The sequence below is a fragment of the Chiroxiphia lanceolata genome, chromosome 6 (assembly GCF_009829145.1).
Source record: "Chiroxiphia lanceolata isolate bChiLan1 chromosome 6, bChiLan1.pri, whole genome shotgun sequence".
Taxonomy (NCBI): Eukaryota; Metazoa; Chordata; class Aves; order Passeriformes; family Pipridae; genus Chiroxiphia; species Chiroxiphia lanceolata.
The window spans coordinates 65,533,369-65,557,125 of record NC_045642.1 but is presented as its reverse complement, the minus strand read 5'-3'; the positions used below and the strand labels follow the sequence as shown (position 1 = coordinate 65,557,125).

The 23,757-nt window shown below is 54.7% G+C and overlaps 1 protein-coding gene across 4 annotated transcripts in view; it reads left to right on the top strand.

Annotated features, from left to right (window-relative positions):
- Window positions 1–18,842: 18,842 nt before the first annotated feature.
- The window catches only part of LRFN5 (leucine rich repeat and fibronectin type III domain containing 5), a 37,394-nt gene continuing 32,479 nt past the window's right edge, over window positions 18,843–23,757 (top strand). For 2 of the 4 annotated variants that reach the window (XM_032691735.1, XM_032691732.1), the window contains exon 1: window positions 18,849–18,963. The gene's annotated coding sequence lies outside the window, so the exon portion shown is untranslated. Of the gene's footprint in view, window positions 18,964–19,306; window positions 19,329–23,757 lie in introns of those variants that run through there. The other 2 variants (XM_032691733.1, XM_032691734.1) reach the window with 2 other exon arrangements.

Sequence of the window (23,757 nt, the reverse complement as noted above, 5' to 3'; positions counted from 1 at the left end):
AAGAGCAATTTACCTGTCATGCCTGAGGTTCTAATCACAGGTGAAAGCTGGGTGAATGTGGGAAGTGAGTTTCCCTGTAACAATAAACCCCAGTGATGGTTCTTTCAGGTCACAGAGGCTCTGAGGCCATTGCACAGCACAGCTCCAGCCCTCAGCAGGATTTATGGGTAGCTGCTCTCTTCTCAAGATGCTTTCCAGAAGGGAGCTGCCAAAGAACAGTGAGAGGTCTATGAGCTACTGGAGCAGCCAGACCAGCCCTAGACACCTGGGTGTGGGGCTGTGGACCCTCAGTGTGGGCTGAGCATCCCCACTGAGACCCCCAGGAGATCTGCAGCTGAGGAGCCAGCCTGTCCAGGGAGCAGGCAGGAGCATGGGACAAGCAGTGGGAAGGAGTCTGACTGGGAGCTAAAGCAGGATTAATTGGAGCAGCAGCCAGGCAGGAGATTCAGGAGTGCTGGAGATTAACTTCTGGTCACACAACCATGTGACTGGTACCTGCTTGAGCTCCATCAGTGAACCCACTGGGATCAGGTAGAACCTTTTCGAGAAGCCAGACGAGGGACAGTCCCCTGTTGTGGGGGTGCTGCACAGGGAGCAGGTCCTTCCCACAGTGCTGTGCTCTGTCCAGCTGGGCAGGAGGAGGGTTCAGTGCCAGGGACCAGCCAGAGCCTCACCCCAGGCATTGTGGTGGCTTATGAAATGAAGGAGTGATGGATCCCCTTGACATTAGGAACCCTTGGCTTCCTGTGACTCCATGTTTGCCCTCCACAAGGGTTACTTGTGGTGCTGCAAATACCCTCCAGACGTATCCCTGTCCTACAGAAGAGGCAGGAGCTGCTCAGCATTGTGGGTGAAGAAGAAACTGTGAACAAGTGAGACATTACCTGGCTCTTGAGCTGAGTACACACACCTGTGCACACACACAGACAGAAAAATCACATTTTTCTCCAGTGGATCCTAAAGAAGAGACTATAATAAGATTTTGTGCATAGCCTGTTGTTCTGCATGTTGACATCAACACTTTCAAGGCACGAGGGGAGAGTGAAAGAAGATAAGATGCAAAATGATTCTGTAATTGGTGCTGAGGATTTTCTAGGGAAGGGATTTTTTTTTCCTTTGTTTGCTGAGCTTTCAAAAATAACTGTGACATTTGTCCAAAAAGGAACCTTTTATTTTCCCATGGAGATTAGCAACCTGCCGTCTCCCGTAGTGAGTTATCCCTGTGGGCACTGTTAGCATAAGGACAGCGATTGCTTCTAGTCCACCCATCAGCACCCAGCACGGCAAAAATATTCTGGAGTTAATTATGGATTTAATAACAAGCAATTATCAACAATTCCATCACTCCACTCTGGTTCGTGGTAGGCAGCATTGCTGTGCTGGGCAGAGAGAGCCTGGGTGCCTTCCTGAGCCACCTTCTGTGTGTGCCAGAAGGATGTATTGGCTGGCACTGACCCAGCAGGGTCAGTCACTGATTGTCTGTGTCCTGGGCCCAAAATGACAATAGCACCTGAAGGGAGGAGGGAAGGAAGGGCTGGCAGTGTGAGGGTCAGGCTCCATTGTAATAGAGGTGGCAGAGACAAGACCAGGGCATTAAAGCAATGATGTTGTCTCATCCAGTTCATGTTCAGCTGGAACATTGGTTCTCACATCAGTGACAGACCAGTAAATCAGTAATTCCATTCCCTTGGCCCCTCAAAGACAAGCAACCATCGAAATGGTGCAATGTATTAAAAATATGGCCAAGTCTGCACTAATTGCTGCTGGAAAACTCACCCCAAAGCGAGTCCATGCAGTGTCCTGACTCAGTGTGAATTGTGTGTCAGATTAAGGCTTCCCTGGGGGTACCCCAGGGCTGGGACTCATAGCTGTATTTAATGGCACCTCAGGCGAAGGGAAAACCTCCAAATGTTTGCCAGCCTGTTTGCAAGGCTCCAGCTGACGTTTTGTGCTGAGTGAATTAATAAGTTTTACTCTGCTCCCCCACAGAAGGCAGATAAGAAGCCAAAAAACAAATAAGAAGCACAGCAGAACAGCAAACGTGTTTGCTTTAAGGAGTGGAAGCCATGGATAAGTTTCTAGACCATGAAGCTACAGGCTGCCTCAAATAAAATTAATTTAATGGTTTATACATTTCCTCTGTAGAGATGTGGGCACTGAAATGTGCATCTCCGGGCGAGGTAGGGAGGTCTGGCAGACACTCCTGTCACCCCCTGGTGTGGTACAGATGCCATGCCCGTGTCGGGGACAGCCAGGAGAGGGATGGATGCCCTGGGCAGTGCCTGGTGCCCGCAGCCTCCAGCTCTGCCCTGCTGGCACCAGCTCAGCCTGCCCAGCAGAGCCGGCAGCTGCCATGTGGGAGCCGGGGCTGCCCGAGCCCCCCGAGGAGGGGGATGCCCGGGGCCAGCGCGGCACCGCCCGGCACAGCAGCACCTCCCACCTTGTCCCCGCGCCCAGCTCGGCCTCCTGCCAAAGGCTCTGTCGCTTCCTCACCGGGAAGGGTCTGCATTCCCATTCTCCAAATTACTTTTTACTCATTTGGCCAAGCCCTAGTTCATCTTCTCTCAAATATTTTTTCCTTCTGTCAGAAGCACGGCTCCTATTACTGTTCCTCACATCCACTGCAGCTTAACAGCCTCTGTAAATAATGAATTTGCATAATGAATAGGAATTATGAAAACCAATTGCTCTCTGCGTAGGTGACCTTGTGACTTCCAACAAGTAAGAACGTCTGAGGTGCCGACAGGACAACTCGGTGGCACACGGGCAGGGAGGGGCCGACGCCCACGGGCGGGTAACACAGGGCAGCACCAGCTTTGGAAAGCTGCTGCCCGGGTGCGTGAGCTCCACACCACGTGGGCCTTCCTGCTGCATGTAGAAGCCCAAAATGTTCTCACAGAAATGTTCTGGGCTCCCTCAAAAGTGAGGGTGACGTGGTTGACCATCTCCAGTCACGGCTGTACCAGTGGTACCACCTGCCCACGCTGGGGACCTTCCTGGCAGTGCCCAGCAAACCTGCAGGAACAGAATCAAATCCACAAACCCAGTGTGATGCTCTCCTTAGCCCCTGTTAACCACCTCTGTGCAACTCCATTCCAGGGAAAGATTAGATTTTGGGGGGGTGTACAATGCAGGGTGATAATTAATATCAATATTATACAAATATTGAGACCTTCTCACTCTCTACAACTCCCTGACAGGAGAGTGGAGCCAGGTGGGAGTCAGGTTCTGCTCGTAGGGAACAGGGGACAGGACAAGGGAAAACGGCCTCAAATGCTGCCCCCTCTCCCTGGGACACCTGTGTGGACAGAAGGAGTAGAGAGGGGCAGGTCCAGGCAGCATCAACACTCCAAAAAAAGCAATGGGAATGTGAGAAACACCAGTATGGACAACACTGGGAGGGGGGACAGCTGGATTTGACTTCTTTGTTTTGTAATGTGAGAGTTTGAGTGTGACCACAAAAATAACTCAGTGTAGAGATAAATGAAAGCCAGTGACACAAAGTTCGCTGGTGTTTCCATGTGAGGAAGATGCCCTGAATTCCCTGGACAGTGAGAGAATATACTCACAGTTTAGTTGATTTTTTTAAAGAATTAGGATAAAAAATTTGGTAGAAAAAAATTCAGGACTTTTGACTAGGAATAGGAGGAAAAAATTACCTTTCTCACTCTTTTCCAGTAGATCTAATTTACTGAATTTCCATAATTAGACTGCCTCATCTTAGTTTTTAAATAATTCCAGAGGTAATGTGGAGAACTGCAAACCTGATCTTGTATAAAACCTTCTGAGGTGATAAAACTTGGGCTGAAAACTTTAGTCACTGGGCAAATAGAAGGTTTCTCTGAGCTTTGCTGAACATGTGGAGCTGGCAGTAAATGACAGCCTTGCCCTTACAGGATACCCAGAAGAGCTTAGTCAGCTCACCAGTGGGAATCTCAAATATTTTTCAAAATATCAGGCTTTTCCAAACATCACAGTAAATTTCCCACTTAATTTTATAACATCAAACCTGCCCTCATTTTTACCTTCTCAATTTTCCATTTGCTCATGAGATCATGGGGGCCCTGTTGATAGCAAGCTGTGATAAATTAAGTTCATCACTTTAAAAAATGTATGTTTGAGATATAACTGTTAACTCCAGCTGAAATAATTCTATGGATTCCTTCCGCACGCAAAGAAATTCAGTTGGGAGATCAGAGCTCTGTAACTGTGTGATTTATATGTATAAATATTAAAGGCATCAGCTAAGCAGAGGCTTTAAAACTGTCAGAAGCTCTAGGCGTGGCTGTGTGGCAGCACCCACACTCCCTGTCTGAGCGTGGGAGCGGTGGGAAGGTGGGATCTCACCTGGGAGTCCAATACCCCTTTGGGGCTGTCCCGAGGACACGTGGGCAGTTTGTCAGGGACTTGCCAGCCTTGTACTGCCTGAGGAAAGCTGCTTTGGGAAGTCCATGGCTTTGGGTGCAGACTGGATTTCCAGGCTAGGATGGTGGGGCTCAGGACAACCTTTCCCTTCAGTGTGGGATGTTTCAGGATACTCTGATGGTGTTATGGAAAATTCTGGATCCATTGAGGGCAAATTGCTCCCTGCAGGGTCATGGTCAGGCTGGATGGGGCTTGGAGCAGCCTGATCCAGCAGAAGGTGTCCCTGCCTATGGCAGGGGGTATAACAAGATGGGATTTGAGGTCCCTTCCAGCCCAAACCATTCCTGGTTCTGTGACTCTGTGACTCCACGTTCCTCTTGGTGACGGACCCCGGCACTGACACACCGTGACACCCCCGGGGCAGCCCCAGAGCCCGACCACAGCCCCTGCCAGGCCTGGGAGCAGGGCTGGGAACTGCCCTCACCTAGAGCCAACCACTGACTCCTGGGCCATCTCAGGGGACCTTTCCAGAGACTTCCTGCAAACCTGAAGTGAGAGCAGAAAATCCTCGAGGAAGCAAGAGCCGGAGGCTCCGAGCTGAGCTGTGTGTGGCAGCCAGAGGTGTGGGATGACACACCCCTGGGGAGCACGCCGTGGGTCTTGCACGAGCTCGAGAGCCAGGCGCTGCTGTTACCAATGCTAAAGGATCACTTGAACCCAAAAGTGGCTGAGTAAATTTATCACAGAAAATAAAGTCCTGCTTTTATATTTTAAACAAAACAATCAGAGCCACAAATCACTGGAAACTGAGAGAATATTCTGGGGTTGCAGGCTTTGGGCTCTTTCCCAGTTAAGTGCTGTCAGCCAGTGTGCAAGTCTGTCATCATCGTTTTCAGGTCTGTCTCATTCCTTCATTCTCATATTTTGCATTAATTTGGGCACATTTTCTGCCAGACTGCCAGATTTTCTGGCTTCAGGATTTCATCTGCAAAGTCAGCCCATATTCTCCAGACCTGTTCTGTTATTCCCAGCATCAGGTTTTGGTTCTTTCCATGACACAGTAACTGATTTGCACAGAGTTTTAGGATCTGGTGTTTGGAAGCACACTCCTCTCTGTCACTGCTCATGCTGGATAAATGATCATATGGACTTTTGGTTGGACCCAGTGGCTGTTTATATCATCTGCTGTATCTCTCACAGTGGAAATAGGATTATCTTTCATCTTGCAGAAATAATATACTTATAGCCCCGATAATCTGAATATCTAAGTAAGGTAAAACCTGTAGATAGAGCTTATATTTTTAACAGAATCACTGATATAGTAGGTGAAGTTTCGGATCTGAAGTCCTCTTATTTCTGAATTAGTGTCTGTTTTCCTCCAGCTGTCAGGTGACCTGGTGAAGGATCCTATCTCTGCCCTGGATGTCCCTTGCTCATTCACTCAGTGCCCCGTGGCTGCAGCACCACCCCTGCCCCATGTGAGATGAGTTACCTCATTTCTGTCCTTTAGCAGGAAAACGGGACAGGTATGGAATCCCCCCAAGCAATGGTTTTAAAAATAGTCTCACAAAGCTGCTTATGTAAAAGTTAATTTGAAAAAAAATCCTCTATAACACAGAAACATTTGTGTTCCCTTCCTTTGGATTTCCATACAAAGCATCAGGAAGGAGCTCCATTCCCACCCGGTGCTGCAGTGCGCTGTGGGTAATACAGGTGAGCTGGACACACAGGAAGGATTACTCTGGCTAACTACGTGCTTCAAGCTGCTTTTCATTGCAAACAAAGGAAAAACGTTGAAATACAAATATAAAATATTTCAGGGTTTTTTTAACATTTGCTCCTCCAGCTGTCTCCCAGGGGAAGGCTCCACTCCCACTCGGAGATGTCAGAAGCCACGGGAATGGGGAGCACCGGGTGCAGCCTGTGACTGGAAACCTGCTGGGAAGTGCAGGCTGGTGCTCAAACACCTCAGCTGCCATTCATCCAGCCTGACCTGCAGAGCAGCACTGCCACAGTTGGACACAGAAACCGGGAAAGCAGCATCTTGAGCCCGTGGAGGTCTGCAGGGAGCGGGGAAAGCCTGAGGGACTCAGCAGGTGGGCACCTGCACGGGCACCCCTGGTCCGATCACACCATTGAGGCTTCGAAGCGTCACTGGGAGAGAAAGCTGGTATGGGCAGCAGCTAGGCCAGTGCCTGGGGCACATCCTTGTGGCACATCCTGGGGCACATCTTTGCGGCACATCCCGAGGCACATCCCCACGGCACATCCCTGGGGCACATTGCCCTAGCCCAGCACAGGCAGTCCTTGCCCTCCTCCTGGGGTGTAGGACAGGGCTGCTGTGGCTCTGCAGAGGTACTTGGCAGGGAATTCAAGTCCTAGAAGACTGAGAATGGATGAGCACCTGTGCCATCCTGTCCCTCCCGTGAGGGATGGCAGGGCATCCTGCTGGGCTGTCCTGCCGGGACCATCCTGCTGGGGCTGCCCAGACCCAAGGTGCCGCAGGAAGGGACCTCCCACAGCCCTCCCAGGGCCCCTCCCCTCCCAGAAACCAGCATTTATCATGTACAGACGCTGTTGAAGTTCCCGACTGGTGACATAATTAATGGCACACGGAGCACACGGTGTCTCACACGATACATCACACACACCTGGTGCATGGCACACGTCAGAGAAACGATTCCTCATTGCAGACCTGTCTGCCACATTTTCGAACCTCACAGCCCACTTCCTGAGCCCCAGTGCTGTGGGGTTTGGCCTGTTCAGGTGTCCCTTTCATGATTTATTTATTTTTCCTGGGTTTTATGCATTTATTCAGTCTGTACTGCATAGTGGTGGTTATTTATCACTGGACCACCTGGCAGTGAGCCCTGTCTGGTGTTTGGCTCTCCAGAGGTGCCTCATTTGTCTTGTGTTTGCCTTGAACGTAAGTCATGAGCCACCAGGGCCGCTCAGAAATGCCCCATTTTTCGTCAAGAAAAATCATTCTGCAAAGCAAACACACAAATAAAGTGTAAATTGTATGGGGTTTGCATGGCCAGGTTTTGGTAGTGGAGGGGCTACAGGAGTGGCTTCAGTGAGAAGCTGCCAGGAGCTTCCCCTGTGTGTGATGGAGCCAATGTCAGCAGCTCCAAGAGGGACCCACCACTGCCCCTGCAGCTTCTGAGTTCCATCCTGCTGCTCCCCTCCTGTTGATTGTAATGCATCTAATGATAACTCCTGTATTCCCAAACTGAGCGCTGACCAGGGTGATTTTTAGGGAAGAAATTGCCATCTGGTATGTTACACAATGAAGGGAGAAATCCAACAGGAGAGGAGAGAGAAATACGACCTCAGGGCTGGATTTCTTTTCTTTGTTAGTGTTGGGGTTTGGGAAAGTGGAATTGGATAAACCCCTTAATTTAACTTTTATTCAATGACAACCTTGTCACCATCAAAGAACTTTAACAATGCTGGTGGGTTGTTTAAATAAACCACAAAATGCCCACAAACCCACTCTGAGGAGCTAATGGGGAATCTGGTGGTTCTAAGCCATCACTTGAGAAAAATAAAAAGCCAGGCTGTAACAGTGTTTGGAGTGCCATTTGCTTCAGGAATGTTGCCTTATTTGGTTCCACGGAATTCTCTCTGACCGTGTGTTTCCATACGCACCATCTCAGCCATGGGGCTGAACTGAGATTTCCCCACTCAGGAGAAGGTGCTGGACTTTGAATTTGATTTTGAGATTGAAATACCAGTCCTTTCCAGACCCAAAGTCAGCAAATGGGAGGCTAGTGCACAGATTAGTTTTTATAATGAAAACAAGATCCTCATGAGGCCTTCAAATGGAAGCCCTCCAGAGTTGTTACACAAGTCTTAAATTCATTATTAACAGTGTAGAACTGCTAATTGCACAATTGTAATGTAGAATTTGGTAATTGCTCAGTGTACAAACACTGTAAGGCCTCGGAGAATGCATCTAATTACAGGCTTTTGATGGAAAGCAGGCTGGAAGTCAGTCCAGGGCTGGTGAAGTGAGTGGCTCGGCATCCGCATCCTCACCAACACTGGCAGATGGAGGTACAAGGCAAGTGGATCCACCAGCCAATGTCCACTGAGAGGAGGAACCTTGCTCACCCACCTCTCCCACATCCTGCTTCCACTTCTGGGTGTGCTGTGCTGCTTCTGCAGCAAAGGGCTGAAGGAGATGCCAGGAGGCATCTGTTGGTACCATTTTCTGGCTTTTGTGGGAGATTAACTTAAAAATTAATCCAGAAATAGCCCATTGTTTTTACCAGTTGCATGGAAGCAGTGTTGAGCATTAAGGAGTAGCTGTATGTGAGTTGGCTGTTGTGCTGATTTTTGCTGGGATAGAGTTAATAGACTTCCAGGTAGCTGGTCTGGGGCTGGATTTGGGATCTGTGCTGGAAGTAGTTTTGATCCCACAGTGGTGTGTCAGTCCCTGCTGGGCAGAGCTTGCACGTGCCGACAGCGTCTGGGACCTCCACCCTCTCCCGGCTCTGCTCCCGCCCGGGCTGTGTGAGGCCGTCCAAGCGGAGCCGTGCAGAGACTCCTGTGCCGAGCGCTCGTGTTCCCGCAGCCTGAGCTGCCTCCTGCCCAGGAAACAGGGAAGCGGGTTTCCAGGTCGGTGTCGCTGCGCATCCCCTCGGGAGGATGCTGAGCGCGGGCGGGGGCCGCTGCGGCTGGCGCTGCTGTCAGGAGGTGTTTGCCGCGGCGGGGTTTGTGCGGGGCTCACAGCGGGCTCACACCGGGCTGCAGCAGCTCTCGGAGCCCGAGGCAAGGGGACCCTGCTACGGCCGGGAAAATGGCAGAGGCACTCCCGAGGAGTGCTATCCCCTGCGCAGAGGGGAGCATTCCCAGAGCTGCCTCTGGCTGGGCGCACAGGGAAAACCGCTGCTCCACGCAGCTCCCTGAAGTGCTTGGTCATTGCCATGTAAAGGGCATTTTCTGGAGATACAGTTTCCATTTCCTGGATGTTTTCATGTGCCTGTACACACCAAATTCCCATTCCATATTCATATTGCTCCCCGACCTCCCAAGGGCACTGCCTCTTTGCAATCTCGCCTCCTGAGGCTGTAAAATAGCTGCGGTGCAGGTTTTGGGTGTTTTTTCTAGCACGCAGAGCACCTGATTAACTGCTTGATATTCACACACCTCCTCCTGGAGAGCAGAGCCAAGTGGTCAGCAGCTCTGCCGGGCAGGCAGGGAACAGGGCTGGGAGGAGGGTGCTGCTCGGAGCAGAGAGCATGGTGGCAGCTCCAGCCCTCCCTGGGAGTCAGGCTCGGGCTGATACAGGCACTCAGCTGTGGGGACCAGACCCCGAGCAGGGGGGAAGGGGCTGTCCCCATCCTGGAGGTGCAGGGCTGCCAGGCTCTGTGCCAGGACACTGGCACCCCGGAGTCTCCAGCATTCCCAGGCAGCTCTGGCACAAAGGGAAAAAAACCCTGGTAACCAATTTTTTCCTATTTTCAGCATTTCTCAGCTTGTTCAGATGATCAACCCCTTTTTTTTGCAGCTGTATTTTCTCAAGCCCATGTGGCAGTACAAGTCTGCATCCTCTATTGTCCCGTGTGAATTCCCAGAGCCGGTAGACATGTGGTCCTGCAGGACAGGAGGCTTGGGAGTGGGAAGAGAGGGGCTTGGGAAGAGAGGGGTTTGGGCTGGGGGTGGCTGGACAGTGCTGTTAACCCACGGCTTTTCCCAACACAATAGCAAACATCGCCCAGGGCCTGAGAAACACAGGAAAAGAAGGAAAACACTCCTCTTCAGGGACTGGACATTAAAAAAGGGTAAACCCCTCGTATCTGGAAGCTACCATGGGAAACTGAAGAGCAGAAGTAAGACACACATCTTTAACAAGGACAGCCAGGCACTGGAGCTGCTCACCCAAGGGGCCGGTCGAGTTTTGCCTATTGAAGTTGTTTTTCTCTAACCCAGCCTGGGTTCATTTCCAACAGAACTTCAAACAGCAGCAAAACCCATGAGACCTGCAGCTCTCGGTCCATGCCCTGAGGAAGGTCAGAGAGGGATGATGTACCTGCCGCTTTTCCTTAAGGAATGAAACCCCGCAGGACCGAGGATCCCGTCCTTGAGAGGGGACACCGGCAGAGCTGCCGAGAGCTCACAGGAGTGAGAGGGTAATTAGCAGTGATGGCTCCTGACCCAAGCGTCCCTGATCTCCCTGACTCCTGTAAAGAGAGTTATTAGTCAAATACCGCGGCTTCGTGGGAAACAATTACTGCTAATTACTGTCGAGTCATAGCATCCTGAGATTTTAACACAGCGTGGAACTCTGGTGTGATTAGAGACCATCAGGTGACTGTCTAAGGGGTTTCCATGCAGCATATGCCTGCCAAGGCAAGATGGTTCATACTCAACAGGTGATTTTCAATGATGTTTAATCTGCACATAATATTAAAAATACAGCAGGCTGGCAGACTGAGTCACAGCAGGCAGCACAAGCCCTCCCCTCGCTCCCTTCATAAAACAGAATAGTTGGGGATACCTGGCACCTTGTGACTACTCCTGCGACTCCTGCTCAGATTTTGGCTGACCCAGCCCATGGCCCAGCCTGGTGTGCACTGGGAGCAGGTCATTGGGTCAGAGCAAGAGCCCCAGGATGGCAGGAGGTGTCCAGAAAGAGCTAAAGGTCTGCACTGCAGCCACTGTCCTCCATCCTCACAGCCAGTACCTTCCCAAGAGTCTGCTGACTCCTGGGAATAGGACAGACCAAGCTGGGAGGTGTAAAAGTCAGCTCACCCCAAAAGCTGCTGTAGCAAGTGGAGCCCACAGCAACAGGACTGCTGAGGCTTCCCTGCCTCCTGCTGTACTGGAGAGGACGTCTGCTCCATGAGGAAGGAGGGATGAGCACTCACCCCTGGACTGGGATCTACTCTGCTCACAGGTGTGCAGCTTCAGAGTTCTGGGTTGTACGTTATGGACTCTCTTGGCTTGAGAGGTGAGTAAGTGAATTTGTGTGAATCCCTTGGGCAAAGCAGATAGAGCCACTATTTGTTGTGCTTGTTTGTTGTATCTCTTAATGAGCTCATAAAATGAAGTATGATTTACAGAGCACTTTGTCCTCCACACTTGAGAGATCCAAATGGCCGTGACACCTCTCCTTTGGCTCTTCCTGCCAGCTGTGATGGAGCATGTCTGTGGCCAGGCAGGACACCAGGGAAGACGGGAGCAGCAGTGCCCTCCTGGGAGCAGAGGCTACAGTGGAACGTGTGGGACAGCTGGGAGGGTCCCACCTGCCCAGAGAGGAGCTGCAGCAATGCTGAGCCTCCAAAAGGGAAAGGAGAATGAGCACCAGCAGCAAGGAAGTGATTTGAGCACCAGGAGCAAGGAAGTGATTTTAGCACCTCTAAATCTCAGGAAAGGGTTAAATCCAAGACTGAGTCAGGACCTTGACCTTGGTTTGTGTTATGAACATACATGAGACCCAGGTAGCAAATGCCCTGAGAGAGAGGAGCAGACCCTGGGCTGGAAACACTGTGTCATGGTTAAGCCCAGGAATTCAACACTTAGAAATTGCTGAGTCTCTGCCTTATTAGATTATCTCGCTGCTCTTCCTTCCTCCTCTGTAGGGTTCTTTATTCAGAATTTGCTCAAATATTTTCCTTCAGAAGATTTAATATCTCAAAGTGCAAATATCCAAACCCTGTATCATTTTGTAATTTCATACTCTGTGGTTCTTTCATATGCATATCACTCATTTGCCATCCCTTTGAAGAATGCAGCTTGAGTAATGGAAGTGAAAGAAAACCCATTCAGTGTTGATTTTAATTGAACAAGCTCAGAAGCGGTGGGGATCCATGCCAAACTCCAGCTCACTCTCTTTTGAAGAGTTATTACTAGAATTCTTTTGCTTATGTGTCTCAATTTTTTTTCCAATTAGCAACTTCTCAAAAATATTAGTTATCTTATTATTTTCCCCATTCTGCTTGTTTGGGATGCTGATGTCTAATAATCACTAAATCTGCTTTCTCCTCCAGCTCCAATGGAATATTGCATTCCTTGTCTAGGCAGCAACACTCTAGCCTGCATTCAGGAGTAATTTTTGCATTGACAATTGACTCATTTTTGGAGCACCCTTTTCACTTCAGTGTGGTTATGGTAGTGGTGAGCTCCTGTAGGCTCTAAACTGCAACTGTAGAGACTGTAAAGATTGTGAATTAAAGACCGTAGAGACTCTAAATACTAAAGATTATTCTTTCTTCTATGTATAAATGAGGTCTCTGGTAGCTCTTCATCCTCCTACCCCAGTGAGTTGAACATGAGCCCTCTGCTTGTTGCTTGGATATAAGATAGGAGATGGGACATCCAGAAGAATAATAGTTTGAATTACTGGACACTCTTTTCCATCCAAAATTTGGCTTAAGGAAAATACTTAAATCAGCAACTGGTAGAAGATCAAATTCCAGTCTATTGTGGAAATGAGCTCTGCACATGGGTCTGGCAGTGCTAAGGGAATTGGGGCAGGCTGGGGATGGCAATTTTGCTGTTTTCTACTGAGAAGTCGTCTCAACAAAGAAGGGATAAATTGTGTAGGAAAGAAATGTGAATAAAGAAGAATTTTAAAAGACTGAGACCCAAAACCTGAACATGAAGACAGTGCAAGTGTTAAGGGAGCATCTTAGTAAAACTCCAGGAGCAGGGAGGAGATGGTCAATGGAGCACATCTTTGGCTCCATCTCTGGCTTTAAACAGGTAAGGGGGCAGTGCTGAGCCCTGGGAATGCAGCACAAGGTGCCCGTGCTGTTTGCCAGGTGAAGCCAATCCCATCTTCAGGACACCCAACATTTCCCTCTGATGAAATTACGGAATTCCAGAATCATTTAGATTGGAAAAGCCCTCCAAAAGCATCGTGTCCAACCGTTCCCCCAGCACTGCCGAGCTGTTCAGCGATGGGCGATCAGAAGCCGCATTCAGAGATGGGCAATCACTGTTCTTGGATCCAGCGTGGTTAATCCCACCCTCAGGAAGAAAAATTTGGAGCTGTTTTCCCCCAAACCAGCCCATCAGATCACAGCACTGCACCACAGCCCTAAGTCCTTCTCTGGGGCACTGTTGGTTTTGCCACCTGTCTCCAGCTATGTTGGTCCCCTCAAAAACACAAGTAAGTCTGTTTACAGATGGAGAAATGGGTTTGCCCATGGTGTCAGCAGCCCCCTCCTCATGTAAGCTCTGCCTCAGCTCCATCCCACACAACAGCACTGTCTGCCAGCCACAGTGAGCCCCTGGCACTCCCTGACCACGCCGGTCCCTGCCTGCCCTGGGAACACTGGTCCCAGTGTCTGGAGGTGACAATGACACCTGGCACAAGGAAACAGCCTTTCGCAGGTAACAGGTTTTTTTTGGACAGGCTGTTTTTCTAAATTATGACTGGGCTTATTCTCTATTTGTGATTCGCAGACCTGCAATAAATCCCTTTCTTCTCATTTCTTGTGCAGGGTCTCCATCTGCCATATTGCCTCCCACCCCTATATCCAAATTAAACAAGCTATGCTCTGGATGAGCTTGGGTCCCCACCAGGCCACCATGAGGACGAGTAAAGCCATCGTGTGGGGCACAGAGGTGGCCAAAGACAGAGCCCTGAGCTCACATGCTGGCTCCAGGGTGGGCAGAGCCTGCCCATGAGGTCTGGGGTTGGGGGGGACAAGGTTCCCAGTCGGCAGAGCAAACTTCCCAGTTGTGCCTCAAGGTCTTTCCTAGACAAAATAGTGCTCATGCGATGCAGAATCATGGCAGGTGTGAGGTCACTGCAGGACACTCAGAGCTCATCCGTGTTCGTCCTCCAGCCTGTGTCTAACAATTAAAGCACTTCTTTAACAAGCCAGGTACCAACTTCTAGAAATCTTCATATAATCATGCAGGAGATTTAAAAAAAAAAATAAATCAGTGGCTTATTTTATTTCTCAAAAAGCAAATCTGTTAAAAGATCAATCAAATAGACTCTACAACTACTGTAATAATGACTTTAAGCTGGTTTTTGATTAAAAAATTTAAAAAGGATGTACTCCAGCTATTAAGTATCTATTAAATGGTTTGGTTCCATGTGATGAACCAAGTCTGTCTGAGGACAAAACTGTTGCCAGCCCCCACCCTGCAGTGGTTTTGGGTGAGAGGTCCGATTCACCAGCAGTGCCAGTGCCAGGGACAGGCAGCACAGGGCTGGCACAGGAGGGACTTCACCTCCCACCAATGTATCCTGGGGGGAAACACCATGCCAGTTCACTTTAAACAGCCTGTTTGCCCAGGCCAGGTTGGGCATCGCTCCCCCAGAGCCTCCCTGGCCAGTGAAGGTGAGAGCTGCGGGCACCAGGGCAGCTGTGGAGGGTTCTCACCTCCAGCCTGGTGACAAGGAGACGCAGCGCTCAGGAAGGAGCAGGATCGGTCCCTGCCTTTTTGTACAATGCAACAGCTCCCCCATCTTACAGACTAAAGAACTTAAAATGGAAAAACATTTCCAGGAAATGAGAACGGGGGTAACTCCACACACTTCCCCACTTCTTCAGGAGGGAGAGGCTGGCGTGCACTGGCCTCTGAAGCGCCCCTATCTCCGTGGTGCTCTGGGAAAGGGGAATCCACTACATGCAAGGTGACACGACATTTGGGTGGACAGGGCAGTGAATTTTCTTCCTGTATGGACGAATAAACATCGCTGGTTCCAAACACTTTCCGGTGAGGTACCACAGCCTCTCTTAAGGAGCACCACGTACCACCCCTCGCCGTGGTTTCTGCAGGGCTGTCAGAACCCGCAGCCCGGGCGCTGCTCCCCTGCACTGCTGCCCGTCTCCTTTAGGGTGTACACGCAGCACGCGCTACCAGCGCTCGGCACAGGAAGGGCTCCCGTGCCCACGGAAAGCTGTGTGCTCGGCGTGCAGTGACGTTATTGCCTGAACGCTCCCTGCTCCGGTGCCGGCACAGCCATCACCACCGCAGACATGGGGCATCCCGCCCTTTCTGCCCACTGGAGTGCCCAGCTCTCCTGGCCCGCGGTCTGGCAGTGACTCCTGGGAATGCTGCCGGCTCCCAGCACAGCTCTAAGGATCGCTCTGGTCCATGCTGGGGCTGGGGAGGAGGTCTGAAGGGACGAGGGACAGGCAGCCCTGTGACAACGTGGGTTGGGTGCTGTGGCCAGAAGGCTGGGTGAGCACGGCACCCCGTCACCAGCCCGCTGCAGGGCTATGGCACTGTGCCCAGGCCCCAGGTCCCTCCCTGATGCGTGACTAAGAGTTAGAAAGTGCATAAAAGTGGCTCTGCGTGTTATTTGAACAAAGCACTTTCCTCAAGAAGCTCTCCTTATTTCAAACAAAAAAAGAAATTATGAAATTTTAAAATGATACCTGAGGAGAAAGACTTCAGGTTAAGGAGTTACTGGCTCTATCAGGAAAAAAGCATTTTAACACTGCTTGGAGGCAAGAGCAAGACAAAACCCCTGCACAGGCTTGTTTAGAAGGGTAATGGGGGAAAAGCTGAGCCCCAGCAGTAGGGAGGGTCCCCAAGGCAGGGTGAGTCCTGGCCAGAGCTAAGGGGGAGCTCACCTAAGTAAATCCCCAGTGCTGGGGCCATGCAGGACAGTGCCATCCGTGGGGTACACTGCCAGGCACCAGGCATAACGCTGCCAGGACACAGACCTGCCCCTTCCCAGGGCACTGAGGTTTGCCCCAAAACAGCCCAACCCCGGGTGTTGAAGGGAGCGTTCAGGCACAGGCACCCCGCACACACTGTCACTTAGGTCTGGGTCCAGGATCAGAGAGGCCAGGTCTCCATCCCAGCCATGAGGGAGCGAACCTCCCCAGTACACCCACAGCTCCCACACTCCCAGACATGCCAGGGACCAAGAGTTTTCCCACTGGGTACATTAACAAGGCTGTGGTGTCGTCTCAGTCTCAAGAGGGATTTCAGGCTGGCAGAGAAGCTGCAGCAGCCTTTGCCCAAAGCCCTGAAGCCAGAGATGACAGGAGGTTGCTGTAGCTGTGAGGACATGGAGCTCCTGCGCTCTGCTGTCCTGGGACCAGTTCAGAGTGGCCCTGAACCAGCCCTCATGGTATGTTTGTGCTGGGTGGTACAAACCAGTGCACTCTCCAGTACACTCCAGGTTCTGAGCACAAGCTTCCACCGAGTTCCCACTGAGTTTCTCCATGTCCCTGTGCCTTCTGCAACCGGACACGCCTGTCTCGTATTGGCCTTTTTAGCCACCAGCGCGCTTGTAACAAACGTGGGTAGAGCCCTCCCCAAATCTTCATTCGTGAAGCCCAGCCACGATGATGATGATGATGATGATGATGATGATAGCCAGGGAAGCCGTACCAGAGACTTGTCTCCCCTCCCAATGCCAGCTGCACCACTGGCATCACTGGCACATCAGCCCCCCTGCTCCTGGGGCAGCAGAGAACTGACAGAGTAGCAAATGCTTGAAACTGAAGCCCGAGACGCTGGTGGACATCAGCCAAGACCATAGGCATTTTACTAGGGAGCATCTTCTCTGCTCTCTCCAGAGGGGAGCACACTGTGAATGCTGAATCAGGGCTGAGCACGATGCTCTCCAGCTCCAAAGACCTACGCTAGGACTGTGGGCAGAGGGACAGCAGAGCCCACCCCAGCAAAACCAGCTGACGTGAGTTTTCCCTCGAGGGAGCAGAAGAATTAGACTCATTCCCTCCTACCAGCCTGTCTGTCCCCATAACAGCTTGAACCAGCTCCATGAAACAGCTGCTGGGACTAGAAGATAAGCCCTAACTCACAGGCCCAGCCCACCTGCTTGGCTCTGTGTGGCTTCTGAGGCTGCCAGAAGGGCAGAGGATGCTGCGGCTCTGGGAGCTGCATTCCTCCTGAGACCAGGGTCAGAGGCTGCTGTGGAGACCAACGAAACAAAATCTCATTCCACTTCAATGTTCTCAGGTCGCACGGACAGCCCTGAGCTCGGGAGCACTGACGTGTTCTCACTCGTACCGACACCAGACGCTGCATCCCAAGGCACAAAAAACTTTGGCACAGCGTCAGCAGAGAGGTGTGAGGACTCCCACTGCATCTTCACTTTTCTGGGACAGGGCTCCCCCCACGTGCATCCCCAGCGAGATGCCGGTGTGTCCCAGCAGCATCGCTCCCGCTGCCTCCGAGCACGCGGAGTTCCCTCAGCGGTGGCGGCCCCGCGGGCTGGTCCGGCTGCAGACAGTCCCAGGGCAGCCCCGGAGGAGTGGGCAGCTGCCTCCCGTCCCGGCGGGAGGGTGTCGGAGGAAACGAGGCCGTTGCCAAGCGGCCGCAGGGCACGTGCCTGCACATCCCTCCAGGTGCAGGGTCACCGGCCGCTGACCAGGTTCGTTAATCAGCTCCTCTGCCAGGCTCTCCAGGCAGCGCTTCTCTGTTTCGGGTCCTGCAACATCCCCGGCATTTTCCCACAAAAGAGCATTAGAAAAGGATGTCAGTATTCCGTAGCACGAAATGCACTCTCCTCCCCGTTAGAGATCCAGGAGACAGGTAACGACCCCGAAATCCCTCAAAGCTCTCCGCTTTACTGCCCCCAAAGGTGACCCAGCCTTTCTGTCTCCTGCCAGGATCATCGCTCCTGCAACTCCGGTGCTGCAGACCCTGTCCTCGGACGGGGCAGGGTGCGGGGCAGCTGCGCGCCCCGGGGGTGGGCAGGAGCCCTCGCCATGCGGGGCAGCGCGGAGCGAAGCCGCCGCCGCCGCACTCGTACCCCGCTCTCCCGCTCCGCGGGACGATTCCGCCGGTGCGTCTGTCGGATCCACCATCAGGTCAAAACCCGGCGCACGCCCCGCGCCGGCCCCGCCCGCCGCCCGCTCCGGTCCCGGGGCCCCGGGCGGAGGCTAGGGGGACTTGGGGGGTGCCCGAGGGCCGCGGCCGCTCTCGGTCCCCGTCGCTGTAACCTGGCCCCGGCGCGGCGGGCCAGGCGGAGGCGTGTCCGTGCCGGTGTCCGTGTCCCTGCTGGTGCCCGGTGCCCGGTGCCCGGTGCCCGGTGCCCGGTGCCCGGTGCCCGGTGCCCGGTGCCCGGTGCCGGTCCCGCCCGGCGGCGCGCAGCCCGGAGCCCGGCGCGGCGGGGGGCGGCCCGGCCGCACGTCTGCGCGGCTGCGGCCGGGCGGCTGTGGCTCAGCCGTGCGTGCGGCGGGGCGGGGAGGGCCCGGCTGCTCCAGCCCGCCCCGGCGCGGCGCGGCGCGGGGGAGGCGGCGGCTGCTCCATGCGGCAGCGAGCGGCGCGGCTGCCCGCGGCCGGGGCCGGGGCCGGGCGGAGGCCGGCGGCGCGGAGGATGGGCGCAGCAGCCGCCGCCGCGGAGGGCCGAGCCGCGGGCGCCGCGCTCCCCGCCCTGCCCCGCCGCCGCGGCTGCTCCGCCTGAGCGCGCCCGGCGCGGAGCGGCGCGGAGCCGCATGGCCCTGCCGCCGGCCGCCCCGCGCTAGCGGCACCCGCACCCGGGAGGCGCCGGCCCGGCGGCGGGGCTGCCCGCTCCCCGGCCACGTCCGTCCATCTCTCCGTCCGTCCGTCCGTCCGGCGCAGCGCCCGGCGCGCAGGATCCCGCAGCGGGGCGCGGACCGGCAGCGCTCGGCGAGGATTAACCTGGCGCAGGTACACGGCAAGGTCAGCGCCGGCGGGCGCGGAGCGGGGCGGGCCGCCCGGTACGGGGCCATGCGGGGCGATGCGGGCGGGTTCGGCGGGCTGATGCGGACGGGCTGCCCCGCGCCCCCCGCCCCCGCCCGCGCGTGTGTGCGTGTGCCGCCGCCCGCCCGAGCCGCCGCGTGGGGCCGTCCCCGGGCCGCCCTGCCCGCCCCGGCCGCGGGCAGCCCCGCCGCGGAGCCGCGGTAGGATGCGGGTGGTGAGCGCCGGCTCGGGGCGGAGCGGCGGGCAGCCCGCCTGCCGCCAGCGCCCGCAGCCCGCCGGGGCCCGGCCGCGGCCGCACCCGCAGGGGACGCGCTCCGGCCGCCGCCCGTCCCCGGAGGCTCCAGGTAACGCGGGGGGCGTCGCGCCCGGCACATCTGCATTGCACCGCGGTACCGGCCCGGGGGACGGGGCGGCGGGGGACGGGCCGGCGGGTCCCGAACGGCCCGGGCAGGGCGAGCCCGCGGCGCGGCGAGGGCGCCGGTACGGGGGCGGCGGCGGCGGGGGTACGCCACTCCCGGGAGGGCGGCGGCGGCGGCGGGGAGCGCGGGGCGCGGAGCGGAGCGGCGGGGCGGGCACCCCGCGGACGGGCCGGGCCGCGCTGCCGCCGCTGCCCGCGGGACGGCGCCGGCGGCCGCCCGCATTGGGCTGGGCTGGGCTGGGCTGGGCTGGGGATGCTGCGGGCCGGGGATGCTGCGGGCCGGGGATGCTGCGGGGCCGCTCGTGCCGCGGCCGCCGCCCCCTCCGCGCCGCGCTGCCGCCGCCGCCGCCCGGTTACGCGGCACCGCTGGCGCTGCGGCGCTGCCCGAGCGGGCGGAGGCGCCTCTGTGCGCGGAACCATCCCGGAGCGCTCCCGCGGGGCCGGGGCCGCGGCTCAGGGGGTGAAGGGCTATGTTGGAGGGAGCAGGAACCCCCCGGTTCCCCCTGCCCCGTCCCGGCGCCCCTGCCTGCCACACACACACCGCTCTCCCTGCTCCTCTCTCCTGGGGGCCGCCGCGGTCCCCCGCGTCCCGGGATGCGGGTGCGCTCTCCTCCATCTCCTTCGCCCTTTCCGTGGCGAGCACCGCTGTCAGCGGGAGAGAGAATGTAGGACAGGATGGACCTTCCCCGCCGGAAGGTTCCCGTTGGGGAGATGGCAGAGCAGCGGTGGAGGAGCCGGCGGAGCCTCGCAGCCATGTTGGTGTCGGAGCATCAGCCCTCCCGGCTCCAGGAGCGGATGCCGGAGCACACAGACTCCTGGAGCCCAGGAGCAGCTGGCGGCGAGCAGCGGGTGCGGGCACGGGCCGGTGTGAGGCGGGCACGGGCATATCTGGACCAGGAGGACTGGAGAAGCCCCTTCCCAGGCTGGTCTTTGCCAACATGGGCTGGGGGACACCGGCTCTGCACTTCCTCAGCATCCCGGGACAGCAGCGCTTCACCTCCTCCCTCCCTTCCCCCCCTCTCTGTCGCGTCTCCGGGGCAGGGACCGTTTCTTATTACGCTGCATGTCTGGAGCAGAGGAAGGTGTTGGTCCCAGCTGTGGTCATGAACACGGCTTCACCAGTCCTGGAGACCAGGGGTGGGACAGCAGGTACCCCCAGCCAAGCCCAGCCCTGTGCAGCCTCCAGATGACTGCCGTGGAGCCGGGAGTCCTGCCCTTGGCCATCGTGCTGTCGTGCTGGTGATCCTCCCCACCCACGCTTCCATTTCACATGTTCTGCGTGACACGTGGTGTCAGCTCGTGCATTCTGAGCATCCTCGGGCGAGCGCTGCGTGTCCAGGGCTGCTCAGGCCAGCGCAGCCAGGCAGCACGCCGGCGAGGCGAAATGGATCCGTCCCGGGATTTAGCCCGTTTGGTTCCAGGTGCACATGTGCAGGTGGAGGGCCCTGGGATGGCTCTGGCAGCACCAATCCTGGCCCTGATTGTGTCCAGGAGCGCGGGGTGGAGCCGCCTGTGCCGGGAGCGGTCTGTCCCCGTGCGGCAGGGCTGTGTCCGGGTCAGCCCGCTGCTGGACCCGTGTGCTCCGGGCTGCACGTGCTGCCCCAGGGACTCTGGCTGGGCACCCCGCTCCTGTGTATGGGCCCCACATCGGAGCAGGCTCTGTGCTGCTGCCATACTCGGTCCTGGCAGGGGGATGTGTGCCAGTGGGCTCTGGAGCCAGGCCTGGTGATTCTGCTGCTGATCTGGGAGCCAGGTTCAACTCTGCACAAGGAGCTGTACCAGAGCCTGAGTGTTCTCGGTGCCCAACACCTTCCCGATCCATGGTTCTATATATATACTGTACTCAAGGGATTATGCATTTGTTTAAATGCATAATAAATGTGTTTAAATGTGTAAGGCTGGATCAGAATGAACACCAGAGCTCGCCAGTTCGGCCTGCAGTCACAAGCCTTGCTAAGAAACGTCTCCTGGCATATTAGCTCATCTTTCTGCTTTCAGAAAGAGCAGTTTCTGATTTTATCATGGCAGGGCAGTCAGTGGAAGCAAATCCTGGATATCTCAAGTGCCCAGTGCAAGTTCAAAACTGAACTAGTTCACCAGTTCAACAAACACTTCCAGGTGCAGGAGAGGGCTCCAGGTTGTCCCATTCCACCAAACACCTTCAGCTGTGGGAGTGGGCTCCAGATTGTCCTGTCTCAGTGAGAGCTGGCAGGTTGAGCGCTCCTGTCGTCCTTGTGACCAGAAGCACCAGGCTCGGCTGCAGCAGTGCTCAGGATGCCATGCCAGGGGATTGGTTTGAATTTTTCATATGGCTCTTGTCTGGAGAGGCTCCCATTGGCGGCTGAAGGTGTGAGCGCTGATGGGGGGAGGAAGGCTGGCTGGCGGTGTGGGACAGGATGGTGGGAACCCAGAAGAGATGTGGCACAGCAGTGTGTCAAGAAAAAAACAGATATTCCCCAATTTTTTGAGAAAGATTAGAGACATGAAGGTGGGTGCACCATGAAGGATGGGCCTGGCACATGGGGTGTCTGTCTTGGGAAGATGGAGCACCCCGAGGTGCCTGGAGGGCTCGTCCCTCCTCTGGGGCACGTGGAGGTGGTTCAGAGGCTGGAGAGCTAATGACTTTCCATTGCTGATCAATACTGCCTGTGCTTTCAGATGTGGTAACAGGCTGGGTTTTATAGAGCGATGTTTGCATATTCCCTGCGCGAGCAGCGAGGCCGGAGCGCCGCTCTAATGGCCTCGCTATTAGCGGGCTCAGAGCCTGAGCCAAACTGAAAAGGCTGTCTAAGTGCTGCTCAAGCGTTTTGGGCCAGGCACATTCTATGCATTAGGGAAGATTTGTACTCCTTGGGCCAGACATCACTGAGTGTTGTCTATTTATACACATCTAAATATATCCTCTGCAGTCTTCAGACTTTTCTAGCTAGTAGTAAAATTACTTTTCAATATCACACTATTAAAATGTGCTTGCTGAGACTATATGATGAAGTTTGTGCTAAGAGTGGGCTTTGTGTGTGTGTGTGTGTTTAAAAAAAAACTATTCTTGAGGTAGTTACCTAAAATGCTTTGGAAACAAAAGCTTGTTGTTGTCCATGTAGCTGGGTAGCAGACAGAAATGTAGTTGAACAGAGGTACCACTGGAGACATATTCAAGCCTGGAAAGCCAAATCCAAACCTTATCCAAAGTATAAGGTTTTGTTGCTGAAGAGTGAACCATTCTTTCTAGAAATATATGTCAAATAATCATGTACTTTGCAGTGAAATAGAAACATTTGCTTTGAATTAGTCAGATACACCTTCTGGTACCCTGGAGTTTGAGGTGTCATTTTGAAAACAAAATGACAAATCTTGAAGAAGTAACTTAGGTTATGGAATTCCTCCGTGCGGTGCCCAGATCCAGGCTGTTGAAGGTGTTCCCACACAGTCCTGCTGCAGAGGTGGGTCTGTGTCCCTATGTACCTTTCTCTGGAGCTGGCATGGTCTGGTGGGGCTCTCAAGGAGGGATGGAGACCTCTCCTACACCTCCGAGTGAGCCGCAGGCCTGCTCACGGGGCTGTGGTTCCAGCGGTGTCTGGCTGAGTGCCTGCAGCCTGACGTGGGATAGTGATGGCACCCGTTTGTCTTCTGTGGAGCTCTCACTGTCGGCTCTTGGAGAACTAAGAGGCTGCAGAGGAAGGGAGAGGGGTTGACATTCGGGGAGAGCAGGTGGGGTGAGGAGAGGTGAACGCAGGGCTCTCGGAGGACACCTTTGCCTGAAGCCCCTCAAGCCAAGGACAGGTGCTGAGCCCCAGGGCCACCCCTGGTCCCTCAGCCGGGACTCTGTGGGTCTGTAGAGTGTGAAACTGTGTGGTGCTAGGAGCTGTGCCCTGACAAGGACCGTGGGGGCAGGTATCCCTGGCAGCTGCTTTAACTGCCCAGTTATCCCATTATTTAGCTGTGTGAGGATCTCTCTGGTGTCCGAGGGGCTCCCTGCCCCGTCCTGGCTGGCTCGCTGGCTGCTGAGGCACAGGCTGGGCACCCTGTGCCTGCTGCCTGAGCCAGGCAGCAGCTCTTGTGTCCTCATGGAATAAATCGCTCTGCAAGTCATATTTGCCCCAACAGGCAGGATAATGCAGAAGGTGATTTGTCAAATGGCTAATTGAGGCAGTAATGGGAACCTTGGTGGGTGCCTCTAGTTGCGTAGCACGTGCCCAGCGGGACCTCGGATCATTTGAGCCAGTTCCTGATGCTGCAGAGCCTGTGTCCAATGCTGTACTTTTGAGGTTGCTCTTCTAGAAAAAGCTTCTCCCTGGGAACTGTCTTTTGCCAAAAACATTTCCATGAAAACACATGATTAGGTAACTTTGCTTTAA